The sequence below is a fragment of the Zootermopsis nevadensis genome, unplaced genomic scaffold, assembly GCF_977971745.1.
Source record: "Zootermopsis nevadensis isolate Lab colony 2312 unplaced genomic scaffold, Znev_1.0 Znev_ptg000032l, whole genome shotgun sequence".
Classification (NCBI taxonomy): Eukaryota; Metazoa; Arthropoda; class Insecta; order Blattodea; family Termopsidae; genus Zootermopsis; species Zootermopsis nevadensis.
In genome coordinates, this window is record NW_028259164.1 from 697,813 (window position 1) to 706,096 (window position 8,284).

Below are 8,284 nucleotides of genomic sequence, written 5' to 3' on the forward strand. Positions count from 1 at the left end.
ACAAGATTTTCAGCTGTGTTATGTAACAGCACGAATTACATTTACGTCACTCGGTAGACTGTCCCATAGTTAGTACAAGGTAAATGTCATTACCTTCAAGGCTTAATTAGAATACAACAATAATCACATTAAATAAGTGACTCATTTGATGTACAGTCCTGTCAGGAATATATTACATAGTACAGACTACGTAAGAAGTCTTGACATACAGACTGTCCCAAACATCTGGATTATAGATCATGGAGCACACTCTAAATGTGTCATTTGTTTTCACAAATATTTTACCAAACTAGCTCCACCCATAAAACCTGTATAGTCGACAAATGTTACGGCTCTGTGTTGCCCTTTTAATTTCTTACATCTATCATTTATATGTCACAATGCAGTCGAGTTAAAAGTAAGGGGGTTTTAATTTCTTGGCAATTGTTAATTTCATGTAGGAGGAGACATTTTCATATTGGCCTCGATCAGAAATCCGCTTTATATGAAAGGTTCATATGTCTAATTCCTTTTTGCCATACCACTGTCTTCGGTGAAGACAATTTCAAGTGCCATCCAGCCTCTGAAAGCGAAGAGCAGTGGACAGAATCGGGCAACTCCTTTTATCAGAAGACCCCGATTTCAGTCCCATCCACACGTTTCTCAACTGTAAACAACCGTGAATTAAAATACGGTCGTTAAGTAATTACGTCACACATTCACTAAGCAATGCTTGATTTTGCTTCACGCCATGAGGACGTATGGTGAAGTGGAGGTACAGTTTAATGCATTATTAATACCATGCACCAGTTTGACATAAGTAGTCAGCTCAATTCCAAAGGACGGAGACAGAACCAGCCTCCGAAACGTCGTGGGTTTTAAAGAATAGACGATTGAAAAAGTCCTGACAACGAATAATTTTAAGTGTAAGTAGTCAGGTTCATGCTTCGACCTCATTGAAAGGAGAAGACCAAGAACCATTGGTGACCTTTCGACATGATGTTAGGTCTTATGTCTTAAGTCTTTGTTCAACATAAAAGTTCTGTAAGTGACTTGAAGCCATCTCGCCCTCAATCTTTGCAGTTGTGTAGTGGGCAGAGTCAGTGGGCAAACCAGCTCAAAGATTCCCTCGGTGTATAATTACGACGTCCACCTTCTGTCACCTCTAAATGGTCAACTGGGGGGGAAGGGGGTGGTTGGATATGCGCTACGCCCTCGTGCTGAGCTTAGATAAGACGATGCATACAAACTACCTGTTCTGTCCCTAGAGAAATGATTAGCTATTGTCCGCCCAAACTAAAAAAATATCCTTGACCACAGCTAAGAAGTTTATCGACAGATCCAGGAGTCCATTCGCCTTAAGATATGCAAGAAACCCGACATCGCATCTGATGCTAGGCCGTCGTCACGTCAGCCAAGTACCCGCGCTGTATTTTACGGCGGGTCTGAACTTATACGATGCCATCATCTCTCTTTCCGCTGTGGATATCAAAGCTTCTGGTCCAACCCATCTCGCGCAGGCCAGAGGGCACCATAAAGTAAACGAACAGTGTTTACGTACAGCCTGTTCGTGTTTATACCCAAATCTTCTTTTAATTCCCGTTTTATTTCACCAATCTTAAGAATGTTTAATTCGGAGTTAAACGGACAGATTCCATCAACTCCACTGCTGCAGCCGTGATGCTAACGTCCCATAAAACTGCCTCAAGTGTCCAGACGAAGTCATTAAACTTTGTTTAGTAGCTCCCGTGAGCTGGGATGCTGTAGTTAGCCCATCCTGCGTTTAAGTGACGCCATTACATTGGGCACATATTTGAATTAAGGTAACAAATTAGTCACAAGCATACGCTGTCAGGATAACTACGTTAATGTGAGGTAGTGAATTAAAATATTTCAAGCACAAGCTTTAATATCCAATGTTTTTTTCTCCTCTTATTCTTATTATTATTCGTTCTTTCTCTCAACTCAAAATTATTAAAAGGATTTTGATTGAATTTTACAATGGGGTCTACACGTGCGTGGAACTTAAATCTGGTTCGCATTTTGTCTAACACTCGGCGAAAAAATTAATGTAATAAGTGAAAACAGATATCTATTTAGATGTAAGAGAGCTTGTCTACAAATAAAGTAGAGAGAATCCCAAGAAATGTTTACTTACGCGACAGCATAATGTCACTTAAAACATCAGTACATAACCACGAAACTAACCTGGAAACCATAATCATATAGCGAGAAGCGTGATAAACATGTTTAACTATGAAACTGGCGATAAAAATGTGTTAAAACGTTAAACTCCTATGCGAAGTTCTTAATTTCCATTAATTAAATTAGTTACAAAACAATAATTACGGAAAAAGGGGGCCTTAATTAGTAACTACCATGGACTAGTGATCAGACTTTGCTTTTATATTTTCTTGTTTGCCTCGGGTTGGCGTGTGCAAAACGGACTCATCGAGATCCTAAGTTTTAAACACGCTTTGTTAAGCGGTGTAGCCCGTTATGGATCTCGACATAACAATTAGCGACACGTAAATACGGAAATTAGAAAATGTTACATTTTTATTTTAAAGTTCTTGTTTGTATTAATAAATTTCCTCGTACCTACATAAGGGCTTACTTTTTCTGCAGCAACGGAGTTAAAACTGTAAATTCCCTAGCAATAATCATGAAATTACTTCTTGAACTGCCCGCTTACTTAATCCTTCGCACATCCAAATATTGTCCTGAGCAATTATTTCAAACACGTGTAATTTATAATCTGTCTTCACGAAAAACATCCGACAAAATTATTAATATCTGAGGTTGGCGAGGCAGTGAAGATGTCGATGTTGGTGTTCTGGGTTACAAATCCACGTGGACTTGTAGGTAGATACCGACGTTTCGGTGGAATATACTGACCTTCATATTCAGGGCTGAAGTGACCATCTCTTATCCTCTCCAAAGTCCTTCACCTTGATTCGATCCTCCCTTCTGGCCCTACAAAGGGCTTATTTTTTCCCCTTTATCCCAAACCAGCATTCGCCTTTGATACTCCCCTCCAAAACTTTGGTATCTATTTACAAGTCCACACGCGTTACAATCCAGGATACCAATAATGGCAAAACCGCTTTGTATTTCGTGATCTTCAGCCGTAGGCCTTCCAGGAGAAAGGTATGTGGTATACCCCACCTGTCCTGTTTAGTTTTTTAATCTGACGTAACCCACTTCTGGCGAAATCGCGGCGTAGTCATGGTTGTTAGTCGAGGGGACACTGCATCATGACTCAGGCTTCGTGTGTGATTTAATGTCTTGCCTTCCATTATGCTGGAAATGTCCTTCCATCCCAACATGGCTGACTCATCCAGCTGCTAAACCCATACCACGCACTCTACTGGAATATTAATAGCTACCGTAAAAGGCAGTAGACACTTGCCCCCGTCTTCAATGCAGCTCTCACTGAACACCGGTGGTCTTGCTGTGGCGTAGTGCACACGAAAGATTTTAGTTCGCCTGGATTTTAAATCAGGGATTAGATTTTGCCAATAGTGAATCACCCTGCATAACGAAAGACTATTTACCGCCAATTAAATATCAAGAAAACTATTGATAAAGATGACAGATCAAAATTGTCAAAAACTGTTTTTCTTTCTTAATTAATCTATACGCTGGCCTTGTAATCCTGGGGTCTCGGGTTCGATTCCCGGCGGTGCCCGAATTTATAACTTGCGTTGGGCAAGGCCGTGGTCTAGGCAACACGGAGTTTTCCTCCGGGGGCTTCCCCGGTTTCTCCGTGGCATCCCAACAATTACTCCATTCATACACAGAAGAAGGCAATGGCAAACCACTTCTGGATCATCTGCCAAGAACGTATATGAACAGGTCCCAGTCCGAGAAAAGGATGGAAGGATCCTGTTCATATGGACCTGTCGTCAGACAGAACACTAAATAATAATAAGATGAGGTGGTCTAGCGGTTAGAACGCTGGCCTTGTAATCCTGGGGTCTCGGGTTCGATTCCCGGCGGTGCCCGAATTTATAACTTGTGTTGGGCAAGGCCGTGGTCTAGGCACCACGGAGTTTTCCTCCGTGGCATCCCAACAATTACTCCATTCACACAGAGAAGAAGGCAATGGCAAACCACTTCTGGATCATCTGCCAAGAACGTATATGAACAGGTCCCAGTCCGAGAAAAGGATGGAAGGATCCTGTTCATATGGACCTGTCGTCAGACAGAACACTAAATAAATAAATAAATTAATCTATCAATATCAGGTTTAATTTCTGTCCGTATGATCTTGTTTTCCTGCAACCAAGAGACCACTCGCGGTGGACTTGTTCTCGATCATCTTTATAAATCATTAATAAAATTAAGTAGATCTATTTGATGAAGGCGATATTTTTTTTCATCATTCAAGGTAATAAAATACTGTACTGAGAAAAAAAAATATATATGTGGGCCATACAAAATACATCGACGGCCCGCAGGATGAGAACTCTTGAACTAAATAAATGTTTTCCAAGTTTTTGTGGACCAATGATTTGCCCCAAACCCGGAGTAGCCAACCTTCGTGGCGTACTACCCGCAGTACACGCATATCGAACTTGATGTGGGTTGACCTTGACCTCAAAGAGTCCGAGGTTCCGGGATCGTGGCGCAAAGTGAGATTCGTGAAACCAGTTCTTCGGTTACTCAGACAACTGTGACAAGAGAATAACTGCCTTCTCAGAAATGGCAAAGGTCTTCGTCTGCTTCTACCCATGCAAGTAAAAAAAATCCTTTTTGCTATGATTCCTTGTAATTAATAACTCTCTGATGGCTTCAGACATGGATTATTCATTATACTGATATTATGTTTGACGTTATACATTACCTGAAATATTTGATATTCATGATTTTCGGGTGTTAGCTCTATTACCGTGTAAATTTACCTACGTTTCGGAGGTGCTTACTTCCTCCATCAACAGGGTCATTTCACTTGCTGTTCATGTTTTTTAAATACTTAGCCACAGTCAGCAAACATTTTTCTGAGTTCAGGGCCGACTCAAAAACCTCGGTTTAGTAGCGATCACAAGTGGATAAACCAGTTCTCCTCAGCGGTACATCAAGTAGGATGCGATGGCAATTTTAAGTTCTCTAATTGCAGGTTACATTAATTGCAGCAAGGCAAATAATTTGGAGCTGTTTTCACTTGCAGGACAGAGAACAATTCCGGCCGCATCTGACCGTGACGGACAACATACTGAGTAGCTTAACTCAGCATTTTTCAAAGGCCTTACACATCTTTATTTTAATGGCCAGCCATAAAGCTGCAAAAGTATAAGCGCGGTGGAAATATTAATGGAAATAAATAATCATTTCTAGACAAAGATTTATATTTGATTGAGCGTAACATTAAAAAGTTGTTGACGGCTTCAAACTGAGTAAGTGATGACTACAAGAATTAAACCTTTTATTTATCGATCATACATCTCCAACTTTGTACACTGCGCCGTAAAGTCCGCTAGAAATATACCGACGTTTCAAGACGATCTACCAAAAGTGCCGGGAACAGAAATGTACTGGACGTCATGTTAACCCCCTAACCCCAAGGTACCACAATTTTTAACAATTCATAATTATTTATTTTATACACATCGATTCTCGCTGTTAATAGAGGTTATTTTCTTAAACAGCATTAATCAGTTCCTCTTTGTAATGGTGAAGTATCGTTTTCTTTGCGGTACGGACTGTCTTAAATGTTTAGACGAGCTTCGGCTTTAAAGAGGTAGCTTATTTTCAGGTTTTCAGAAGTTGAACAAATGATCGAAAACGAAAAAACTAGTGATAATATTCTTTCACCAATGAAGCAGTTTGTATATTTTTATCCTCTAATAGTCAAAATATAACAGGCCGTACATTTTAGACCTCCCACATTGCATTCAGTAAATATATTTTATGTATACATGTTACAGATGGCCTACATAATGAAGGGTCGTGTGTCTGTAAGTGCGCGCTCTCTTTTAACCCTTTAAAGCGAAATGGTAACTAATTTTACCAAGTGATTTAAACATCAGTAACTGTCCATTTTGTATTTGTGTATTTCATACGATTCTCACTATAAACAGCGATTATTTCCTTAAACAACGTTAACCTATTGATCTACGTAATGGTGAAGTGTAGTGTTTTCTTCGCGGTACGGACTGAATTCTTATATATTATACGAGATCCGGCTTCAGAGGATTAAAGCTTATTTGTTTTAGACAAGAATTGTGTCTAAGAGGGCTCTACTTAACCACAGGATTATCGATCAGGATTATCGATAAAAATACAGTAACTCGCGTTTCCTCCACGTGCTGAGATAGCGCTCTACGGCAGACAAATGTGAATCGTAAGCAGTGTCCTTAACTTATGGTCGGCCAGCCGGTCAATATGGTAATGACCATGGCCTAGTTTCGGGCACCACACGTTACATTCACACAAAACAATTCCATTTTCCGTCCTTGCTTAATATATTCTACGCTTCCATTAAAATATATTTTGGCCTAATTTCAAGTGTATTATATAAAAACGTCTAAGGTTACATTTACTATGAGGAATTTAATCAAAATCTACTCCTTGAAAATGGGGTTAATACATGATCAATGCACCAACAGACAAACGATCAATTTGGCACAGCTTATACGCGTATTTAAATTCGTTGTAGAATGCGACTTACAACGAGGTGTAATTTATCAACATTTCGAAACGTCAATTCGTCATCGTCGTGGTATTAATCAATGCCTACACATTCATTCGGAAAAGTCTTGTGGGGTTAAAGGTACGAATTTAGAACGAGGTGCTGTGAAGAATATTTGAGCCCACCAGAAAGGGGGTAATAGGAGAGTAGATAAAACTGCCCCATAACGTTTGACATGAAGCATATATCGGATGGATAAGAAATGCATATGCAATTTTGAAAGGAAAACATGAATGGAAGAGACAACTTGGAAAACATAGTCGTAGATGGTAGAATAATACTCACATTGCTGATTCAGGATAAAATACATTTGGACTCGAGTGGACACGGTAATGAACCTTGAGTTCCATAAAAGACGGGAAGTGTCTTGACTAGCTAAGCGACTCTTAGCTTATCATTAAACACTTTACTGCATGCGGTTAGTTAATTGTACACGTCGATGAAACAATCGATGCTTCAGTGTCATCTGTGAGCGAATGTCCTCGACGGTCAATGCCACATTACGAAACACCCCAATGATTGATCCACGTTACGTTTATAAAACTCTTCTTTACGTATATGGCATGCGTGTCTGCCATTAGGTTTTTCCTCTGTAGTCAAATGTTACGAGCGCCTGCGCGTATTGGATCGCAGTGGGTGTTCTTGGACAAACAGCCCGCAAAATAAAGTTGGTATGGTAACAGAATAAATTCCGTTAACAGTATCACACAGCGGGTGGTATAAAAGCCAGTGTTTGGCCTTTCATTTCGTCATAATAGTTGTAGGTGTGTTTTTTTCCTTCTTTCTGGAAAGTTATACAATTCAAGAAAACCAAAGAAGTATCTCGTCTGTTGTATGACATTGTGAATGATTTTAGTGTTTTGTTATTCTGACTGTAGATGTGTTTCTGTGACTGCATTTTTTCTAACTGTGAAATACTGAAAAAAAATGGAGGTTAAACTCAAAAACGACTTGCGTCACTTTTATGACATCTAATGAAAGAAATTACGTCACATATTAATATATCACAATAAACGTAAAAAGTATTACGTAACACTACACATATTAAGAACAGCTCGGCGGTGTTAAACACTAAATCGGTTGTCCTGATTATAAGTGTTGTCTTACAGTAATTAGTGTAAAATAGTTACTTGTGATATATTTCCACAACAATAATTAGACTACGGAATAATAAGTGAAAAATGGTTTAAGATAGAACTGGATTTCGGAATTGAATTCAGACATTCAATTGTCATATACGATATGGGTAACAATTTCTTGGAATCCAGTTTGTCTTCTGTGGTGTCTATGGACCTGAGTTCGTCGTGGGCAGCCCGGAGCTGGGAAAACGCATATTTCCAGAAAAACGGTCCGCACGTGCGGGTAAAGTATTACATTCAATTTAGTAAGGTTCATTCTAAAAGAAAAGAAAAATTCTTCAAGATTTTTTTTTAATTTTTTATCACAGAGTGCCTATGAATTTCTGACTACACTAACACAGATTATCGCATTTCATAAACATAACCTGTAGTAAGTTCTACTGGCCAACATGAACAGTAAACGGCTAGCATTCGGTGACAAACCATTATGTTTTAAGTGCTTAGTGCGAAATAACTGACCTACCTTGAGGGT

The 8,284-nt window shown here is 39.4% G+C and overlaps 1 protein-coding gene across 1 annotated transcript in view; it reads left to right on the forward strand.

Moving 5' to 3' along the window:
• The window catches only part of LOC110831687 (uncharacterized), a 31,542-nt gene that overhangs the window by 2,800 nt on the left and 20,458 nt on the right, over positions 1-8,284 (forward strand). The window lies entirely within an intron of this gene.